Source organism: Zootermopsis nevadensis, unplaced genomic scaffold (genome assembly GCF_977971745.1).
Source record: "Zootermopsis nevadensis isolate Lab colony 2312 unplaced genomic scaffold, Znev_1.0 Znev_ptg000030l, whole genome shotgun sequence".
In the NCBI taxonomy this organism is placed as follows: Eukaryota; Metazoa; Arthropoda; class Insecta; order Blattodea; family Termopsidae; genus Zootermopsis; species Zootermopsis nevadensis.
Genome location: NW_028259162.1, coordinates 6,479,281 through 6,502,960, shown reverse-complemented (window position 1 = coordinate 6,502,960; position 23,680 = coordinate 6,479,281). Strand labels below are relative to the sequence as shown.

Here is a 23,680-nt window from a genome sequence, read left to right as displayed (position 1 = left end):
CACTGCCGTTTTAGCTAATTCCATCTCGTGTTAAAAATAACTCCGCTGTACTGTTACTTTATCTAAATGTTTACGGTTGCTGAGCTGGTCAAAATATTACTTGCATTTGTCTAACTCGAAGTTTCATTATCGTCTTCACAAAAATTTTCTTTGGATTACATTCTGTTCCTATTTAATTCAGTCCACACTTTCATATCTAAGACCCGTTTTAGTATTATCCTCACATGTATCCCAGCATTTTCTGTGTGACCTTGAGGTCTTTCTTTCCGGCTTACATATATTAATTTCTTATCCTCATATGCATGCTACTTGTTCCGTTTTTTATCCTCTTTGAATTGATCGCCCAGATAATACTTGGTGGCGAGCATAAAATTGAGTCATTAAACAAAAATCAGTAACTTGACATGTGGCATAATTGAAGCACCAAGTTCATCCAAATATTTAAAAATTCAGTTATAAAACAACGCGTCTCCAATATAAATATCAATTGTTATGTTGTGTAAAGAAGTAATCACTCTTTATTCTGAGCATCACACGTAAGCCCACAAATATTCTCAGTGGAAAAGATAGAAATTCTGATATAAAGGAATTTACACTTTGCTTTAAAGGCTGAAACGTGATAAAGCAACACATATTAATTTGTAAAGATGGTTGTCGTCTGGCTTGTTTTGATGTGTGTTTTGGTTGAAGTTTACCGACGTTTCAGACGTGCTTACTGTCTCAGTAATCAAGGCGATGACACGGTGCAGCAACCCAGAGAACATCCATATTCATCTCTCCGTCGTGAGAATCTAACAAAAAGACATATTTTTTCAGAAATATAAAAAAAATGAACTTTTTATAGCCACATATGTCCCTACGGCAAGTTTCAACACCCCTGATGTAATCTGAATCCTCGCAAATCGCAATAACAACGTAGAAGGATTTGATTGTAGGAACAAGATGCGAGGGGAAAGGGGGAGGGACGAATGGTTTCTTCGGAGAAAGAAAGAGGATTGGAACTGGCGGGCGGAGGTTTTCAGACGTCAAACTGTCTGCATACGCACCTGTCACAAATGACTGCAAGGATGAAAAATAACCTCCTGAGGGAAATTCATCAAAAACATCGGACTGGTTATTCAGAATCTGCTGCTTCGTGTTTCAGTATCACGAACATAATGGAATGGACGCGGATTGCATTATCGACGTGTTTACGCCTTTCTTCGAAGACAATTCGACTTTCGTAGAAGTTGCTATACCCCGGTATTTATCAACGTGTGGTCCATGTCCCGATGCCGGGTCGCAAGTTCTGTTTATAAGTTACACCTGTAAGTACGTACAATTACGAGTTGATAGCACGAGAAGGGGAAGTCCTGTAATGTGGAATCACAGCTGTAATCAACCATCTACAAGTAACCGCCATTATAATTAGAAGAACATGTCTGCAATGTTACCACTCATCATCTCAGACCAAAACCGTACCAGCACTAAAAATGTATTTGGAGCATTTGTTTACAAAGACGAACAAGCTTGTCACTACATGACATTTCGGGTTTTCACAGCGTGGAGTATGAAGATGTCTGTTTTTTGAAGTGTCGCACCTTGTGGTACCGACAGGGTAATCGCCCCGATGATGGAGGGAGCAAGAACCTCAGAATCATTAGTGAACTTCTATTAGTGCATTATGACGGCAACTTCTTCGACACAGATGTTGAGCGGGATGACTGAACGCAGGCGTTGTGTCTAGCTAACACTTACTCTGAAGATACAGATTACTGCTGCATTGATAATGCATTCTAGGTGATGTCGTAACGTAGTTGCAAGTGCCCTTCGTTAATGAAACTGAATGAAGAGGTCACAATATGTATTATGTGTGTAGCTTACATATTATATAATCACAACTTAATTCCACAACCTTCAATGGTCCAGTTTGTTGACCAAATGACCCCATGAACTTTAGGGTGTAATCATATAAATTGAATAAATGGGTGTAGGATAACATATTTAAGGTAGAGTGTGGTAACTGTGACAATAGAGTGAGTACCTCACAGCCAAGTAATTGAAATATACACGTATTGATGAAAAGTGGATGATTGTAGCGATCTGGTCACTTTGCTGTGCTGATCAAATGCTGAGATTTTATGGCGTTAGATTAGATGTGGTGGAATGATTGTGAGTGATAAGGACATGGAAGGAGAGTCGAACCCGGCCCCTTTCAGTGTTAACTCTGAATAAAGTGCATGATTTTCATTCCAAGAATGATGGAAGTTCATCAGTTGGTTCAAGCCCAATTAGACTGACTAGACGCAAAACATATACTCATAAGCTTATCTTTCTTCGTAAGGAGCGGAATGTAGGGTAAAAATACGATTTAAATTGTGAAGAGACCTGGTTTTGTTTGTGTAATTGTCTCGAAACCAGCGTCGCTTGTTGTAATCTCTTTCATGTTACCGGCTACAGAATTGGATATGTATTATAGAGTCTTCCTTTAGACGCCTTTGAATATTACCCAAGCATTCAGTGGTTAACGGGAGCAAAAGTGTCACATGAAACATTTGCACTCTCATTGGAAGTTTGCATAAATTGTGAAAGTTCACGATACCTTCCCAGCGTGATGGCTGGCTAGCGATACATTTTGTCTGAACAGTTCTTCTGTGTTCAGTTGTACGTAGGCTAACACGATTAACGTGAACGCTGAGTCCCTGTTTGTCCTAGTTCTATATATTTGGAAGCTCAAGTTGTACATCTGGGAGGGGAATTTCACACGACAGAGAAGCCGCCTGACCTTGTCAGACTCTCACTTTTCGTGCAAGTCTGTTAGAGAGTGTCTCATTACTAGCTTGCGTTTCAATGAGGACGCACTTGTGTCTTGTGCTCAAGCGTGTGTCAAGGGTTTCGGGTGGCGTGCGAAGAGCCTCCGAACATAACAGTTGCAAGTAACAGTATTACGTATTTGTTGATACCACAACTTCGGATTACTAACGTAGTCCTTCGCCAGGTATGTTATACAATTATTTGCATTTCTCTTAATTAAATCGTTTGAATTTACGAAGAAGATACAATATATAAGACACATGCAACCCTCATTATCTATCACCGAGAGTCACAGTCGAGTGGTTAGCATTCTTGTTTCATATCAGAATGTCCCTATCCGGAGACTATCCGATTGAAGTTTTCAGATCCTCAGGCAAATTCCCTGAGATTATATTAAAAATAGGCCACGATCACTTCCTTTAAATACATTCCAATTTATGAAGCATCTTATCATGTGACACTGTTCGGTATGAAGTGTTGGCATTGTAGTTAAATGAAACAATTAACATTTTAAAATTGTTTTAAGTAAGATTAACTTTGGTACAGTTGTGTGCAGTAAATTAATTTCAAGGACGGTAAGGTATACAAAGTCTAAAATAAGGCCCTTAGTTAACACTTTTAAAGCCGAAGTTAATTTTAAATAATTAGTCCGTATCGAAAAGGAAACGAACTCTTCGCCATTACAAAGATAAACTACTTAATCCTGTGTCAGGAAATCAGCATTGTTTTTTTTCTTCTGACAGTCGTACGAAACCCACACGTAAAAATGTGGCGTTTCAAATTATTGAACCAAGTGGTGCGTATAGTTACCACTAGGCTTTAAGAGGCTAATGTATATATTTCAGATTCGACTTACCGACAGCCAACAGGTTTTTGCTTTTATTGGAAGTTGGGACGAACAGCAACATTGGTGCCTTTGCATTTTCCTGATGAAGGCGGGTTTAACCTTGACCGTTGCCAAGTGCTTACACGGACTGGTCTAGCGCAGCTGCCGACCTGGCTGTCCCAAGTCATGCGTGTAATCGAGAAACTTTACCTTTTTTGAAATCACGCCTTAGGTTTCATGTAGTTTTTCCACTAAGGCCCCGAATGCACTTGCTAGTCTACCTCGCGGTCCAAAGATTTTCGCCGGGTGTAGAGTGTAAGTTCTGTTAATAGGATCGGCAATTAGTTTTCCTCGGGTTCCGTTGAAGTATTTACAAGTGGTCTCAGGTTTGAGAACCTCACTAGAAAATTAGAGAGAAAGTATTTCTAAATATTCACTGACTCAACGTTTCAAATATGGAATTTGAGGTTCTCACGGCTGTGAAGTTTTCAATTTTGGTTTTCTGGCTTGAAGCGCTGTGTGGACTTGTGAACAGCTGAGAGGTTATCAGCTTTCAAAGGGATCCTTGTATCATGGAGTTTCAAGTAACATATTTCTATAGAGAAATTGAAAAATAAACTTAGTCAAACTGAATTCTATTTAATTAATTGTCATTGCTTTTAAAGCTGGAACGTTTTGTTCATACTAAAAAATCAATAAATAAATAAAAATATTTCGAAATCGATTTTACTGATACACGAAATTTCATTTTGTCGTATTCTGTACGTTTCGACACAGAATATATCGTGACGTCATGGATTTCCGAGCGGACACTTTTGGTAACTTTCTTCAGTCTTTGAGTGAAAAATAAAAAAAATCTTGGTTCTTTTCTGCTTGTGGGAAAAATTTCCGTATTTGAATATCAGATTTCCAGTTTAGCGACGTCTTTATTAGAAGTCTGGCGCTCTTAAAGTCATTTTTTCAACATACCTGTCTTGAGAGTCAAACTAAGCTCCTGACATTCTCTTATATCAAGATCTTTCATTCTTTCTTCCTTCCTTCGTATCTTCTTTCTTCACTTTCTTTCTCTCCTTTTCTCGTTCTATTTTGCACCGTTATTTCCTCTTCTTATCAATTATCTGTTTCTTCACTGTTCATATCGAATTGTGACTGGGAACATTTAACATTTTACCCGAAATTATTCCTTTTGAGACTAGAAGAAAATAAAATTCATACTACACACTACACATATATTTTCTCTTTTATTCCTATATAAGATTGAACACATTGACGCCATTGATTTTGTAACATCTTCTGTGGTCCTTACAGATCTATCCAATTTCAGTTTTGATCTTGAAATTTTCACTGCGTCGCTGAACATTCCAACTCTGTCTCCTTGTATATTTCAGAATTGTTTCCCGTCCCGTCCCTACTGACGCGTAGATATTCGTCGTGGCGTGTGAGACGGAGTGGAAAAAGTGAATTTGCATATTTATCTAGCACTCGGCTGAATTACGGACTGACTTGCTTCTTTTATGACTGTCTGATTTGACGTACTGACGGGCTTACACCATGCCTGACCTCAGTGACTAAAATTTTATCTCTCTTTGAGGTGGACTATCTTATTTGACTGATTGAATCATTTGCTTCCCGCTTGGCTGATACATCAGACGCTCTGTCCATGCCTCGAGTGGGATTCGAACTTACGATCCCCGTTAAAAAAACCCACCACGTCTTAGACCTCAATACCACAGTGCAGGATATATTTTTTAGGACAATTTTTTTATTCTGAGTTAAGTCATGCATACTTAGTTTCTTATTAGCTTTTCGTATTTTCTTATTATTATACAATATTTCCGTGATGTTTGTCTCCGATAATTAGATCTGTAAGCACGTGTCCATAATAATGCGCACAGTTAAATACAGCTGCTATTCGAATTTCAGGTAGAATTTCATTAAAGTTTATTTTAATTAACATTTTAGCAACAGCATTATGGAACTATACGACATGTTAATGAGAATTCGAAAATATAAGCTTATATATCAAGCGCAAGGCTTTGTATGTGCGTGCGTGCAATAAAGAACCGTACAGTGTCTTGTGTTAGCCGTGACGTATGGTCCACACAGGAGCTCTTTTCAGTTCTTGTGTTAGAAATTCCTGTAGTGAAACACTCTACTTTAATCTATTGTCTTTAGAGTATTGTCATTCTAAAGCAACAGAACTTGATGATGTAAAGCGGGAATAAGGTGGTTAATGAGAATATAATTAGTTCTCTGTAAGTTATTTTGTACTCCAGTATTCTGTCAACGGAGCATCTCGACCTCTGTAAGCTGTTAATTAAATTACACTCTTCAGTTTTAGGGTAAGACATGATCGGGAAATTTAAAAGCTGTTTTTTTATCGGATAAGTGAGTCTGTAAAGTGGATGGAGGCAAACTGGAAATTTTTATTTTATATAACGACGCTACCGTCAGCTCAGAATATATAGCGTCGAATGTTAGGAATACTAATCAGTCGAAAATGATACGGAACGGAACGATTGAAGCCTATTTTAGGGTATTCAGTCGTAATTTTCCTCTAGGAACTGAGGAAATTCATGATAAACCTCAGGATTGTCAGTCTCCAGGCCGAGATTTGAACCCATGATCGTCCGAATAGGAACTAGTGTTGACCACTCTGCCGCGAAGTTCGTTAAGTTGGATGGCCCGCTTCGATTTCCGACAGGGGTAAAATTTTTTTCCCGTCGCGTTCAGAAGTTAAGTGACGAAATGATTGTTTATTTGAACTTTGCGAGCAGTTGAGGCTGCTTTGGTTTGGACCGTTACGGGCCAGATTTAAATTCAGTAAACTTTGTTGAGAAGTAGTTTTGGAAATAAAGCACGAAAATTCGCTTTATGCAGTTTGCAAAAAAAGTGACACATTAGAAGTGTCATGACCCTTTGAATTAGGGCACGTGTTTGTGTGATTGCACTCTGCACCAAAGTCGAAAAATTATCGTTTACGTCTGTTAATGTCAATAGTTTCAAGTACGTATTTCGGAACATATTTTATAACAAAATCAATAATTATTCAGTATATATTTTGAAATACGTGAATGTATTTATCACATCTCTGTTGCCATTTCCGCTTTGTATATTTTCCACTACATTGTAGTACATGTCTTGACACTTTCAAGATGCCAGCCGCTTTCTGAAGAAACAAACTGGACACTGCAGTAATATTCTTGCATGAATAACAATGTTACCGATTGACAATTTGTGAAGTTACCAGTTTTTATCCAAGTTTCCATCATTTAGATCAGATGATCATAAAAGAAGATTAAGCTAAGACTTGAACCGGACCCCACATGGGCGGATATTACAACACCTGCCCCCGTCATGCACTAAATTTGACATGTAAATTTCCTAAGCGATGATGGTGGTGCAAATGGCACGCACGAGACCAAGCCGGTGTCCTTCATATAAGGATTATGTAGCAGTTGTGAAAAAAATTAGCTAAAACAATCTATTCGATTGCTTCAGACAACCACACTTTCGAGAGACTACATTTAAAATTTAGGGCTTTGGGAAAAAAACGACATATGTAAAAATTAATCTTTTAGGGATGTCAAGAAGAAACATGTCCACCATTTGAGCTAGTGAAAATTTCTTGATTCTTATTTTGTACCATTGTTTTTATATTTATTTATAAGCAAAAACAATTTGTATATTTCTTACTTCATTCAAAGTAAACAATCTACTTATCTGTAGTTCTATTCCTACAGCTTTACTGGCAGTATAAAATATATTTTACCACTTATTTTCTTCTAGACAAATATGTTGTTATTCGGAAAGATACCATTCTATTATGAGTACAAATCAAATCAGAAATTGGCAACGCTATTTAAAAATGTCTCATTTTGGACAAACGTTACTTATTCAAGAAATCCCTCAATCACTTACGCTGTACCTGTTACATTCTTGGGTGCAGTTTGAGGTATATGACATTACGGTTCTTGTGAAAAATATCTGACTACCTACTCTCCCGATTTGCCACTGACCCGACCAACGTCTTGGCGCTGTCACGGGTTTGTTATAACTGAAGAGAGCTGTTGTTAGTTGCGGTGTAAAACTCAATTTACAGACTAGCAAGCTCACTTCATATAATGAGGACAGCTAATAAATCCTTTCAAAATGTGGTTAGCAACGGCAGCTACAAATCAAATTATATTCTTGATTAAATGAAGGGTAGATTAAATTTTGGAAACGCTTGTTAGTTTCCAGAAACCTAAAGATTAAAATTGCGCGTGACTTTTGTATTTCTGGTTTTGTTTCGTCATGCTAATATTACTTATGGGCGTATAAAGTGGAGCACTGTTTTATCCAATTTATTTATCATTCAATCTGATTATTGTAATAATTCTAAAACGAAATGTCGTATATATTTCTAGGGACTTCATTTGGTTCTGTTGTCACGTATAAAAGACAGTTTCATAACACCGTTGAAGAAAGGAGTTCCAAGTAACTGTAGTACCCATTAGTGCAATTCAATCACTTGAATCTCTGCCAGTTGGTGTCAGAGTAGCACCGAGGTCAGGGGGCAACTAATATGAACAGAAACTCAAAAGCACATATTGTTCTGGCACATTGCCCAGCTAAGAGTATATTTGAGCTCATCAACATCCCCGAAACTATACATAAGTGATTCTGATTGCTAAAATCACATTAAATCCATTTCTGTTCATGCAATGAATGTAATAACCAAACATTGAAGATGATTGTCTTCTGGGTTGTTGCGCCGTGTAGTCTGGTGGAAGTTTACAGATGTTTCAGAGGTGTTTCCTGCCTCAGTTATCAGGGCGATAACCTCTGAAACGTCGGTGAACTCCTACCAGACTACACGACGCAACAATCCAGAAGACAGCAATCTTCAGACTTACCGCCGTGAAAACCACAAATCCTACACAAATATTAACATGTATATTAACTAAATAGACATTTCATTGCCGTGTTTAAATGAACCTGTCGCTGGTTCCTATCTTGTGTCATTTGACTGTAGTCGTTAAGATCTATTTTAATTCCATCTCACCTAACTTCTTATGTATTTTAATATTATAACCTATTTCTTCGAACAATATAAATGAAGACTTATATTTTTGTAGTTAAGCCCTCTTATCACTCAGACACGTATGTTACTTTTATGCATACTTACCGAAGGAATGTAAAATTAAAATGTCCCTGGTATCACATAACATATAAGACGTATTAACTCCGGCAAATGACGTCTTATGGGGTGGGGAAATAATAATAGAATTTCCCTTTCGCTTTAAACTTTGCATTATGTACCCACATCTGTGATCAAGGTGTCTAAATTTCAGCTTCCATTCTAATGCTGTGAATTATTTAACCATTAAAGTTGTCTGCTTATGTTACATTCATTAATCATCTCTTCAAACTTCTAGCTTTCCACTCCTGGCGGGATTGTAAGTTTTATCGGTCCGTTACACGCACTGCATTATTCTTCTTTTAAGCACATTATTCAGTCTTTATGGCAGCAGGAGAATTTACTTCTCTTCATATTTTAGACCCCTCTTCCTTCACGCATGTACTCCTAATCCAAAGGTTACAAAAGCGTGGCCCGTGGACCAAGAGTGGACTATGAATGTAAAATATGCATACAAACGAAACTGTTTACACTTGGAAGGATAAACAGTTTTGCTTGTATGAATGTTTTATATTCCAATACACTAAACGGTATGCAAGGTTTAAAGTGGTGTATGAGTTCCTGAACCTGAAATTTAATTCACACTAAGAAATGAAACAAAATTAATAAATATACACAGGTAGAACACAAGTCGAAGATACTAGTGGAATAAACTGAGCGTAATATCAATTTTTTTCTCAGATTTAGCATATATATATATATATATATATATATATATATATATGTAATCCTGGGGTCTCTGGTTCAATTCCCGGCGGTGCCCGAATTTATAACTTGTGTTGGGTAAGGCCGTGGTCTAGGAAACACGGAGTTTTCCTCCGGGGGCTTCACCGGTTTCTCCGTGGCATCCCAACAATTACTCCATTCACACACAGAAGAAGGCAATGGCAAACCACTTCTGGATCATCTGCCAAGAACGTATATGAACAGGTCCCAGTCCGAGAAAAGGATGGAAGGATCCTGTTCATATGGACCTGTCGTCAGACAGAACACTAAATAAAAATAATATATATATATATATGGTTTCAAACAACGTTCAGAAAAATGAATGAATTGTCCGCTAAGACACTCAGCAGTTTGAAAGGTCCACAAAAAAATGGTTGGGAATCACTGCTCTGTCCTTTGCATATAAATTATATTCTCATTACCAGGAATTTAACTCATATCCAACAAACACGGAAACTGGACCTGATCTCGGGTTTCGGCTTATGTGAAGAAATTCTCTCATGTAGAACATGTGCAGATTTTTGCATGATGAGATGTCTGAAGAGACTGTTTATCGTTGCAGGTCCCGCTGTTGTTTTGTTTCTTCACGTGTTGGTTCCACTGTGGGTCTGGTCTCTGTGTGACGGCCGCATGCGCTGAAGAATTATCTGTAAGTCCTCGCACGCTTATCTGTTTATGATTATCCTAATGTTTGCAGGTGTTAATTTCTTGCAGAACATTACCTTGACTAAGATTAAGAATTTGGTTAAATGATTTTATTTACGCAGAAATAAAGACAATTTTCTGTTCGGATTGATGTGTGGAAGTAGATTCAATGTGTAATATTGAGAAATATATCGTAGATTATAAAATAAATTTGAACTCTCAAATGAATTAATGTGAAATACGCATTAGGAGTTTATTAAGTACTATGCTACAGGGTGTTTCATAGTAGATGATACGGCTACCTTTCCGGTGTAGTGAGAAAGGAGATGCCGTTCGTTATGCATGTGTTTACGCAACAAGAAAAGAACGCTGTATCACAGAAGTCGAATGACGATCCGTTTATGAATGAATCACTTTTTTAAAGAAAGTAAGCTTTGGTGTCTTCAAATTTGTTACTTCACATTGAATTAACATTATGTGATCCTCATGTTAATGTTTTAAACTATTCTGAATGTCTGGAACACGTTTTCTAAGGCTTATCAAGTGTATGCATTATTTCTTTAAAATTTATAATTTAGGATTCTCTAGCATAAAAGTTTCTGTAACATAATTTTGCGTGACCCGCTGAAAATAAGCTATTTTTTATATTTGTTCCTTCCTTTGTTTTTCTTTTAACTTTGTTCTTTGAGCCTTTATTGTTGCCTTTTATATTACACGTTTGTTATCTTGGTCTTTTCATTCAGTCGATATTCTCAAAGAAAGATTCCAACTATTAATTTCCATTGAATAATTATCTCGGTCTGGAGTATTTAAATACTTATTTAATATAATATATTTCATGCGTCAGCTTTCGGAGGAACTGCAGTTGAAATTGTGGATTCTCATATCATTTTAATTTAATTGATATTTCTATACAGCTCTGTGGCCTTAATGCAGTATATAGAGTGATGCAGCAACAGAACTAATTAATACTTCCACCTGATCATGTTTTATAATGATAACCAGACTTCGTATCATTTTATTGCGTGACAATTACGGAATTGGCTTCATATACACACATGCATGCTTATTATTTGTTTACAATGAGGCCTTTTCCACGAAATTCTAGAGGACAGATGAATTACAGTCTTTCTCTAGTACTGGACTCATGCAGATATTGATTAAATCATTTGTTAATTGGATTAACATTATTTTTTATTTCGTATATTATTTATTCGAATAAATAGGGCTACCAGTTCCAACAGAATTGCTGTTATCAGACGACAGCGCCTTGAATTTCTTCTTCTTATTGGTAGAAAAACAAATAACATATTGAATATGAAGGAATGATATAAATTTCGAAAAATATTCTGAGTTGAATGCGCGTGCGCAGTAGACAGGGAACGAAAACTGAGCTGCTGAACATTTCATAACAGATCTCATTATATGTCTCCTTAAATTACATAGTCTATTGAAATTTAAAGCCACGGATCTATCTTTCAACGACCTTGTGTATGTAATGGGCCTGTAATAATGTTTACGTCTTGCGGGACGATGTGGATTGAGCCTGGTACCTGCAGCGATCCTCGGACCACCGTTTAGAGAAAATGTCCTTAAGGTATTCAGTACAAATGAATTTCAGAAAGATCCTTTTCCGGAGAGATATTTATGGAAATATAAACGCGCTAGACGATTTCAGTACATTATTGTCTTGAATATGAATGACAAAAGACTATCGATTATGGTCAGCATTATTATATTTTTTTAAAGCAGGGGCAGTTGTAACTCATTTCTGTTATTTATTTTATGTTTATGCAGGAGGGAGAATACCCATTGAATTATTAATTCGAGTTCGCTACGAGCGTTGAACATCAGTCTATTATTGATTCCACGCTTTATTACAATTAGGGGTTGGTTTTTTTATCATCATCTAATTACAGATCCAACATCCAGAATCATCAGGAGCTTTGAGAATCCTCTATGTGGTGTAGCCCTTTCTGTACATACACAATTGAGCGCTTCACACATCTCTCCAACACAGTTTTATATGACAAACTCAAATTAAAAGTTTGTAATTGAAATCCTTTTGTGAAATTCAAAGCTATAAACAGTTGTAATTTTTATTACCCCATTTAGCAGTGGAAGTAGCCAGTATTGGTCGACAGGTTTCAAAAGGTTATATTTCCGAAAACGACTACATTTACGTTCAGAATTTATTGTGAAAATGCCAGGGGAGCACCGGAGGCTGCGAAAGGGAACTCACTGTCTATGTATTAATTTTTTATCATCGATGTTTCATTGGTTGGTGATCTATGTTGTTAATTTGATTGCTCGTGTAGAACCAACAGAGTCAAAATATGAGCGTTTGAATGTAGTTTATATTCTGAATGATGGGTCGGTCCAATTTAGTCACCGGTGATCTAGTGTAATTTTGTCCTGTTTAAGTGTGCTGTTATTCTTTTTTCACAATTAATCTATTCGTTAGCTCTGTTTTCACGATTATAGTTAGATTATGAAGCATTGGATTTTCTTCAGTCAAATTCTCTACACCGTCAGTCAGTATATACTAGATTTCCGTCTTCTGGGTTGTTGCGCTGTGTAGTCTGGTTGATGTTTACCAACGTTTCAGAGGTCATACTGCCTCCGTCATCAGGGCGATGAGTATGAAGATTTCTGTCTTCTGGGTTGTTGCGCAGTGTAGTCTGGTGGATGTTAACCAACGTTTCAGAGGTCATACTGCCTCCGTCATCAGAGTATGAAGATTTCTGTCTTCTGGGTTGTTGCGCCGTGTAGTCTGGTCGATGTTTGCCAACGTTTCAGAGGTCATACTGCCTCCGTCATCAGGACGATGAGTATGAAGATGTCTGTCTTCTGGGTTGTTGCGCTGTGTAGTCTGGTGGATGTTAACCAACGTTTCAGAGGTCATACTGCCTCCGTCATCAGGACGATGAGTATGAAGATGTCTGTCTTCTGGGTTGTTGCGCTGTGTAGTCTGGTGGATGTTAACCAACGTTTCAGAGGTCATACTGCCTCCATCATTAGGGGGATGAATCGCCCTGATGACGGAGGCAGTATGACCTCTGAAACGTTGGTAAACATCAACCAGACTACACAGCGCAACAACCCAGAAGACGGAAATCTTCATACTCACCGCTGTGAGAACCTCAAGTCTTACACAGTATATACTAGATTGCATGATTCTACTTCGCGAAATACAGAGAAGTTGTAGAAATGGCAGAAGGAACAGAGCTGAGTATTTTCTCTTTGTTTCATTGTCGTCTCCATTTTTTTGAGGTGTACTCTTCATCTTCTGTTTCCTGTTAGACTGTATAGAATCTTTCTCTGTTATTATCTTCGTATCTTCACTGTGCTATTTCATCTTCGTCTTCGTAGTCTCAGTTTCTTTTCAACACTTGGTCAAGGAGTCACTGAGCCCTCTTCATGTAAGCACCCTAGGGTAAAACCAATGGAAACAAAAGCCACTCGAACTCCGCACAAGCGTTAAAACATAGGCTGTACGTATAGCAAGGAACTTTCTGCACTGGTATTATGTTTGGCGTAGTCTTTCGTAAAGTAATCGCGCGACTTAGACCAAAAAGGATTAAAAAAAAGACTGATGGAGGGCAAAACTCTCATCCGAGACAGCTTTCGCTTCTGTTTCCCCCCCCCCCCCTTTATTGTGTCTTCCACGAAAGAAAAATTGTTCCGTCCAATAAAGAAGCTACTGGAAGAAAAATCTTAACCGCATTTAGCAAGTGATGTCAGCAAATAACCCTACACCGTTCGTCCATGCCTCCTTCCATGAGGTCCCTGCACATAAGAAAGGAGTCCATTAGACAGTTTCTTACAGGTGATAAGATGGACGTAGGATATTTGAATATTTTGATACTGAAATTTAATGCCATAATTCCGCTACCTGATGTCACCCTTTGACACGTTTAAAGTTATGACGGTAAACGGTCTCCTAAGCTGACTTCTGCTTTTCTTTCACTGTAGTCAGTTTTCCAGTCGTCCTGATGATGATGGACGTAGCAAGCACTTCTGAAACGTCGGTAAACTTTTACCAGAGTACACAATTCAATGACTCGGAAGACAGCCACCTTCCTTCTCGCCGCCGTGAGAATTTGCTAAGACCGCGTCGCAGCCCCTTGAAAAAACCAGCTTACGCAGGCTGACACCTTGCGTTTATTTTTTTAACTGTACCGATATGTCAGCTTCAAAGAATATAAGAAGATTGGGAACCTCGGAATTACGTTTTCGCTACGTATATTAATTTTTTCGAGTCTTAATTCTCTGCCTAATTTCTTGAACAAAATACGTTATGAAATTTTACAAGAAAACAAATCTTCGTCCCCTAATCCAATTTTAACCAAGAACCTTAACAGAATTCTACCGTAAATCGTAAGTGATACCAGTTTGCCTGTCAGTCGTAAGACGAAGCAATAGTTCGCCAGGGCAGAGCATCTGCTGACTGGTTTTGGCACGTCACATCTTGTGGAACCGATTTCAGATATCTGTCCTTTGCCGTCTGGCAATGTTGTGTTCCCTTTGTTTCGTGCTCATACCTCGCAAGGAGCTGCCTCTTGTATGGCTTAACAATGGCTGCACGCATCTTCTTACTAACCTCTTGTGTGCAGGAAATGAGTCCCTGTTCTTGTCTGTTCATCTCCATTACAGTTTGCACTTGCAGTACAGTATAGCTCAGTGCAAATCAACCCCAGATTTATTAAGTTAATAAATAATTTTTATTCTGTATCTGAGTATGAACAGCCACGGCGGTTTAGCGGTTAGAACGCTGGTCTTGTAATCCTGGGGTCTCGGGTTCGATTCCCGGCGGTGCCCGAATTTATAACTTGTGTTGGGCAAGGCCGTGGTCTAGGCAACACGGAGTTTTCCTCCGGGGGCTTCCCCGGTTTCTCCGTGGCATCCCAACAATTACTCCATTCACACACAGAAGAAGGCAATGGCAAACCACTTCTGGATCATCTGCCAAGAACGTATATGAACAGGTCCCAGTCCGAGAAAAGGATGGAAGGATCCTGTTCATATGGACCTGTCGTCAGACAGAACACTAAATAAATACCTGAGTATATGACCAGGACGGAAGCACGTTTAAAGAGAATTGGCTTGTTTTGAAAATGTGGTGATATCTGCAACATGTCCAGTTTGTCCTCATTGAAGTTTGTTTTTGCCTTACAATTTCTGTTGTATCAAATAATCTGAATGTATTAATCGATATTGGTCTTCTTGGTAGTAACGCCTTGTAGACGAGTAGGTAGTTATCAGTGTCTCCATCTTCAGGGCTGAAGTACTTTAAAATGTTTCTCAGAAACGTTGTTTCTGCTACATAACGCGCATGGACATCTTACCGTCCATGTGAGATTTCAGGTTCTCAAGGCGGCGAGTATTAAGATGGATGTCTTCCGCGCATTGAAGTTTACCAAAGTTTCAGACGTACTTGCTGCCACCGTCAGCATTCATCGCCCTGATGACGACAGCAGTTGCCTATGAAATGTTGTCGCGTAAGCATCGGTGTAGATCGAAGTTCAGTGACGCGATTAAATTGTACTTTTTTATATATGTAATCGGCAGTCGTAGTGGTCCGGTAGGTGAGCACATTATCGAATCGATACAAATATTTGAATCACTGGTCTTAATCGCGTTCGATCCAAAAATACGTCTCGTTTTTGGAGGAAGGAGTCTTGTACTTCTGACCATAAATATTATTGCGCTGTGGTGGTCTTCATCAGCACGTCTGTCATGTTAAGCTTCTCAAATTATTTTCACTACCTACAAGACAATGAAAACCAACTAGGTGAAACGGAGAGAAGGTTTATCTCGTCATCATTTACTGTTCTGGAACATTACTTTTGAGGAAAACTAAAATTGCCTTTATGTCTAGTCGTTCCTTCATAAAACTAATTAAAGGGAAATAACTAGATATTTTACTCGGTTAATGGAAGAATAGACGACTGTAGAAAAAATGATTAACCCATTTTAATAATTCGGATTATAACAGGCCTTAGAGAACGCTATATTCAGTGCAAATGAACGGATATAAAGGCCCAGGAAGACAATTCCAAATAGGGTTATGAAGTTAGAACAGGCGTCAGTGTAATCTGTGGACTAAAGACGACGAAGAAGAAGAAGAAGCCTTTATGCAACCCGGCTCATTTTGTGTTTTAACATAAGAATTCACGTGCCAATGCTGCTAAGTTATAAAACTGTAAACCGCATTAAAATGTCGCAGTATAAAGTGATTTAACTTCTGCAGCTCTCTTGACGGGCGCACAAGCCGTTCCCACCTCAAACCATTGCCAGGAATCCGTTGCGTTCGGTTTAATTCACCCGACCAACTGCTCCTGGTTTTATGACACGTATAAATTCACGATAAATTACTTGTAATGTAAAATAGGTTAGTTATGGGGATTTGTAACTTATAATAAATTTGCTTGTATAGACTAAGGTTTCTGGTTGAAAAATATTTCTTCCTGAGCTGGAAGTACTGTTATAAACAGAATGAGGGTACGAACGGATTAGAACTTAGTTTAAAACTTGCTCGAAACGTAAATATATTAATCTTATCGATGATTAATGAGTAATGAATTGGAAAAGGGTGTGTAAGGAAACAGACATGTTCTAATTTCATGTACTGTCCCGTGCGTGGAACAAACACATTTGTAATTGCTAATGAATACCAACAGAATTATAAAACTGGTACGGCGAATGTTAGAACAGCGGAAAGACTACAGGAAAGTTGTACTGAACACCTCCTCAGAATCTGTCGCTACGTAAGAGATCATCAAAACGACCTTCGCTTGGAAACTCTCCGTTTATAACCTACGCTGAAGGGAAATTCTGTTGACATCTGATACCGTTACGAAATATGAATGGCAGAGCGATGAATGAACTTCCGAATTGCATAATCCCATCTAAAGACGTCGTATAACACAAACGCAGAATTGCTTCGGAGCCCTGAAGCACTTGGCGTTTTACCTTGAAAACTCAACCGTCACGTCAAAGGAGATACAAATTATAATCATTCAACCAAATCCAAGCAATGAAGCCACGTCTTGAAGCGCCCACATGGGAACTGAGGCCCTTAATTGAGATCAGCATTATTATAACAGAGTTCGGTAGCTCAGTTGGTAAAGAACAACTGCAATGTTTCATATGTGCTGAAGACCAACTTTTCTTAGTCCAATATGTATTTTTCTACTTTAATTTAGAGCACGAGTAGAAAGGTGCCTATAAACGATGATACATTATTGTCCAATTACATTATTATCAGATTTCTATACCTCTATGATATTTATGTCCGTTAATTGCAGATTCAAATTAAATTCATTTCTAATTTGTATTTACCTTGTGCTGAACTCTTATGTCAAGACATGCAAAAATTCTTAACGTGAGATAAGATACTACCATACATTGCATTTCTCCGTTGTGTTTCATTGAACAGTTTAAAAACCGGCAAGCAAGAATTAACCCTATAAAATACAGCTGTAACTTTAGATAAAAGCTTCCGTACGTCAGTAACTGAATGTTACTCGTAGAATGTATTTGCGGGTTCTTTTATGATTTTCAGAGTAAACGAGGGCAGATCCAGTCCTCGGAACGTTGTGTAATTTTGTAACATTGGACGACGGGAAGAATTCCAAAACCCAAACAGCCCCAATCATCTACCCTTGGTATTTAGAGAGGTCTCTTTAATTACGGATTCTCACCAAAATTGTTTTTGCTTTCGTCATGCGTGTCACATCTTCTGCTTCTAGGCTTCCCTTTCCTGTATTTTAATGACCCAAATAATGTTAGGTGGAACTCGTATCATTTTCTCAAACTCCACTTCATTTCTGCTCAAATTATTGTAGTGTGATTTTAGACGCCAGATTAATTTTACAATGGCCTCGTGTTCAGTATCCATGTTGAATATCATTACGTTTGGTACTTCACTCCAGCATCCCTCGCCTTCCTTCGCTTGCGTCATATTGACTCTGGTATTCACGAAATTACAAAGGACGGGGTAGGTGTATAGCTTAATGTAATTAGATGTGAGACTTCCCCCAATTATGCCAAGAAACCCTACATTATCTTAATAAAGAGGATATAATAATAAAGGTGACGTGCTTCTACTGATGGAACTTGTTGCCTCTCCAGATAGATGCGTATTTGTTCATTTTTAAAAGGAATGCTCTTGCATAAAGATTTGATATCAGTAAAGTCAAAGGCTGCTTGTTTGTCCGCCGGGATTCGATCTCCGACTTGTGTAGGGGTTTCTGCAGGTGAGCTCTTGTTGGGGGGAAGGTAAATATCGATCAGAAATTTTGGTGAAATATTGTTGTCTCTAACTAAACGTCGGATATTGTCTGAAGACGGAAAACAAATTTGTTTTGTATAAATATAAATCAAGTCCCATGCTGTATGTAAAGCAGAAGGGGTGGGTGAATCTCTCATATAAAGCATTCCTTTGTGGCAGTTATGAGTCCGTCGAAACAGAACTCCGGATTTTATTAGGCTGCCTTTAAATGTGTGCATGGTATATTGGAACACATAGTTAGATTCTGTGTCAGTGTGCGCCGAAAACTAAGTGCTCTTGGAATTTTATGAAAGAAGTACAGTTTCTTTATTTATGTATAATATGTTTTAAAATGCACAGCACGGAAGTTGTTCATTGTTATGTTTTATTTATTCTAGCACAGCTTTCAATAAATTACAGACGCCAGGAAAATGAAATTTATGTCTCATTCCTATGGGGAAAAAGGAAATTGAATAACTCCGGTATTTTGGTCTGTCAGCGATATTATTCTAACCAGACTAAATTTAAGGACCATACTAGGTTAAACAAGATTTCTCTGTTTTCTGATTCATACTTAAAATTCAGTGACGTGAAGGCACTGCTTACTGATCGCTGTGATGTTGGAGGTAGTAAGTACTTCTGAAACGTCGGTCAATTCTATGAGTGTGCACGGAGTAACGTCACAGAATACAGTTATCTTCGTACTCGAAGCCGTGAGAACCTGAAATCTCACTTAGATGGAACAGTTGATACCGTGCAGTACGTGTGAGTTGCGTTTATCTGTGTCTTATTCCGTCTATCATGTACCAACTCTAGAACCGCCGAACTGATTTTAATGGAAATTTATATTGCCGACATATTACGGTTTTGGTTAACGTTGGACAAATACAACATACATGTGGCGTACCTCGCGTGTTATTCATTGGAGTGAGAAACACACACAACACACTTTTTCCGTAAAATTTGCGGTTTTCGGGATAATTAAACAAAAATTACCTTTATGCTACATTTGCTCAGTTCGGGAACTGCTGCACTGATTTCGACCGCATTTTATATTGGGTGTTTGTGTTTGTCTTCCCCGCCCGTTTTGTGGTGTTTAAAAGAGAAAGTTAGCTTTCACGTATTCGAAAATCGAGTTTTAATAGAGGAAACGTCCTATAATTTTTATACTATGCATATTTTCCCTAATTTATTATATTCAGTGCCTTAAGGCCGCATTGTCGTAGTTTAAGAAAGTGGCTAAATATTGTATGTGCTTGAATGAAGATGGATGCAGTGTCTTCCTACTAAAGTTTTGTGTCTACCTACAAGTCACACTGTGTTCCAGGCCAGAAAACTAACCATGACATCCTCATACCTTATACGATAGTGGGACTCTTTGACTTCGCAGTAGAAAATCATCGTTAAGTAACCGAACAATCATGTCACTAAGTTTAGAAGTAATGTTGGCGATGTAATAACCAGATTTCCATCATAGTGACTGCTTATGAATGCGTACTATTCTGAAGAATGTCCTGCCTCCATTTGCTTTCATTCTGAATCATCCCCAAGTCACTGATTCTGTGTTGAAGTTAGTGAAGTGGTTACAGTCTAAATTGTGTGTATTTGAAAGGGACATGAGAGTGTGTGTGTGTGTAGAGCTGGAAATGGATAAGAGGGTTGTCCTCGAAGCGAATCTCACAAATGAATAGGTACGTGTGAAATAATAATACGAAGGGGGGCACATTTCCATACGCTGTCAACATACAAATCTAAGTTAGTCGCTTTCTGCTTCAAGTGTTTATTACAGTAGACAGGCTGTAATGTTCGTACAGATTTGCTCCAAAGGAGTGAAATTCGAGTTGTTTTATGAGATTTATCACGACTTTTGACTTCTCTCGAAGTGATTTACTGTGTTTATTAGTCAGTAAAGTGACTGTTTTCGGGATGAATGACTAGGGTTCGATTACCAACAGCGGTATAGACTTTTTAAATGACTGTGGCTATCAGATTCTAAAGTACCTTACTGCTTTATGGACTTAGTAATTTGAAAGGTTAATTCTGGAACAGAGTGTGTACACGTTTTGGAGTACTGGGACGAATATTCAAGAAGTCCAGGTGATAGGTCCGATCTTATGTCTAGTTGAATTTTCAAGTTATGTACTTTAGGTTATATGGTTTTGTAATATTATGAGTTGTTTTATTTTGAGTGTGGTGTGTTGTTTTGTTGTGTCTTATTGTTCTTGTGCCTTATTGTTTTTGTTGTGTCTTACGTTTTTTGTCTTACTGTTTTGTTGTGTCTCATTATTTTGTTGCGTCTTATTGTTTTTGTTGTGTCTTATGTTTTTTGTCTTACTGTTTTGTTGTGTCTCATTGTTCTGTTGTTTCTTATTGTTTTTGTTGTGTCTTATGTTTTTTGTGTCTTATTGTTTTGTTCTGTCTCATTGTTCTGTCGTTTCTTATTGTTTTTGTTGTGTCTTATGTTTTTTGTGTCTTATTGTTTTGTTCTGTCTCATTGTTCTGTTGTGTCGTATTATTTTGTGTCTTATTGTAGGACCACTGCCACCGGGTAAAAACCCATTTGCAGTCAAATAAATAAATAATAATAATAAATATTAATAGATGGCTTTGTCCTCACCGAAGACATCACAAGAACTTAGTGATCAGACAAATGGACATTGTCCAAGCCCTGATACTGTCTGTGTTTGAACGCTTAAGAATTATTGATGAGTAAATTAAACTTGAGTGGCAAAAGAGAAGCAATTTGCAAGCTCGAGGCGGTGGTTTACAGATGGGGAGGGGGGAAATGTTTGGTAACCGTTGTGAGTCAAGTAGCCCCGCGGGGTGAATGCGAAGGGATGCGGTCACGTGGATAATTAAAGGCCAAAAGGGGATGGACTTGGCTGTGCTAATGAACCGGAGGCAATGAAGGAGAGGGGTTAGGCTGAGAAGGTGTCTTTTGGCGACACGAGAAATGATGTGGGATATCAAGCTGGAATTCTGGCTACGCTGTTTCTGACTTTTTGTTCCGAGAACAATCCATTTTATTCTTAAGTTCTTCCTTCACTTTTCTGTTCTCGTGTAATTGAAATTTTTTTCCCTCCTGAAAACGGATAGAGGATCACTTTCGAAGGTTTTTTATAGACACCAAAGATACTGACGTGAAGTGTGTTTTATAGTGAAATGAATTGTCAGAGGCAACACTTCGGACCATAAAATTGGATTTTGGGTTATGAGCAAAACCAAATTGAAAATCTGATCAAGAAATTGAAACATGTAGCTTGGAGAAAAATTTAATTCCCAGATTTCTAGTGCTTATCAAAATTTGTCTCATGTAACCTAGACATTTCGGATAATTGCCATGCTTGTTATTTTTAACGCATTAGAAGTTTACAACAGTTTGTAAATATACTTGATATATTTCGCACTGTATCTATACTTGTCTGTATAGTTATTTATTAATTGTTGCCACCAAACGTAAACCTAACTATGGAGCGTCCGCCGTGTTGCCATAAATTCTACAATAATAAACAGTTTTTTTATATATTTGTATAGATTTGTTACGTTGCAGAATTTAACGACACTTGTTCATTAATTTTCACAATTGCCTTTGTGTCCTCACAATTTCGTACAGCTACCTTGTTACTTATTATTGATAACAAGGAATTTAAAAGTGTTCTGCAGATGCTCTTTTTAAGGGTTATGATGTTCGTACAGGAAGTCAAAGAATGTAGGTCAGAAGATTCAGGTATTGAAGGAACAGTATAAACATACATACAGACGGATCTGAATTAGTCTTTCCTTATGCATTTGTATTGGAGTAGATTAGAAAAACATTCTGACAACATGTATGTGTCTCTTACAACTTTGTCCCTTTACTACAATTTATATAGAATGCATGAAAATTAAAAAATTGTGTTTTTTTTTGGGGGGGGGCCTGTGTTAAAACGAATGCTTCATTTACCAACCTGCTTTATTACATATACCAGAGTAGTATTTTATTTAATTTTGTCGGTGTTTCTCGTCAATCGAATTTGACTTTATGGGCTTCAGAATCCTAAAAACAATAATGACTTTGTGTGTTTTAATTACCGAAGTTCTTAAGTTTTATTACGTTTTAAGAAATTCTAACTTATTTTATTTTCTCGTAGTTCTGAACTCTATATGGTAAAAGGTAAAGATAAGAATCCATGGAACTTAATTGAGCACCAAGCAACTCGGGTTTATGGGGGGAGTGGACGCTGAACTCCATACATCGTAACTACTACCTTACCGTCTTGAAAGCAGTGGTTCTTCTTCGAAAATTGTCTGACATAAAAAATACATCTGGCCTTTATTGTTGGTAGTGTTGTTCTTGCCAGCAGTGGGCTTGTAAAAACTGTTACACAAAGAAAGACTTTTTCTGTGTTTCTGGGATTTTGAAGTTGCGAAGATTTAATCTGTTGCTTAATTCCAAAGGATTTTGCATTACAAAGCGGTAGGCTGTAAATTGTCAGTTTTATGACCAGAAGACATTTAAATATTGCCACAAAATGTTACGATTGCAATGCCCATTATGTTTTCCTTTAGGGCCAAATACACAAGGGGTCACAAATGTACCCGTAATAGACGTTACTGTTGTCTTACGGCAATTAAAGGGTTTAATTAAGCTTCAGATTTTAAATTACGTTACGTCATGCAATTTGAGATGATATTTATTTGTTATTCCCTTGTTTGTTCCTATCCGATGTGATAAGAACGACATGGCAGTGCACAAAGGAGGAATAAAAGTGGACCCATATGAGCTAAGAAAGTGAATTATTTCCCTTATCGTAGCTGTAATTGAATTGATCGAGGCACATGGCCACCCTACTGACATGGCTTCTTCAATTCCAAGAGAATTTCTGTCCAAATTTTCCACTTGACTGAGAATGCAACTGTACTTCCTGCCCTTAGGGACTTCACAGACATCAAGGGGGAGAGAATGTTGCTTTTCTGTGCACTTTGATTCAATACGCAGTGAGTGGAGATTGCCCAAGGAGGACAACACCGGTCCTATTTTGTTGCCTGAGAAAGCCTGACATTAGTTCTGCAAACAGTTGTAGCCTGCTTCAGACACTGTTTTTAGACTTTTTACTCAGTCACTCCAAGAAAATATTTTCATCTCGTTTCATAGTTTTTATCGTACTCTCTTTTAAACATGTTACATCATTTCTGATTTCTTTAAACAAGGTACCGTTACCTGCCTGACTAAAAAAATATGTTTGTATGAATC

General features: G+C 37.9%; 1 protein-coding gene across 4 annotated transcripts in view; it reads left to right on the top strand.

The window, feature by feature from the left end:
• The window catches only part of LOC110831049 (Ig-like and fibronectin type-III domain-containing protein 2), a 216,472-nt gene that overhangs the window by 86,455 nt on the left and 106,337 nt on the right, over positions 1-23,680 (top strand). For 2 of the 4 annotated variants that reach the window (XM_087358815.1, XM_087358812.1), the window contains exon 3: positions 10,090-10,176. The exons of 1 other annotated variant lie outside the window; for it this stretch is intronic. The gene's annotated coding sequence lies outside the window, so the exon portion shown is untranslated. Of the gene's footprint in view, positions 1-2,833; positions 2,978-10,089; positions 10,177-23,680 lie in introns of those variants that run through there. One more of the 4 variants, XM_087358813.1, reaches the window with a different exon arrangement.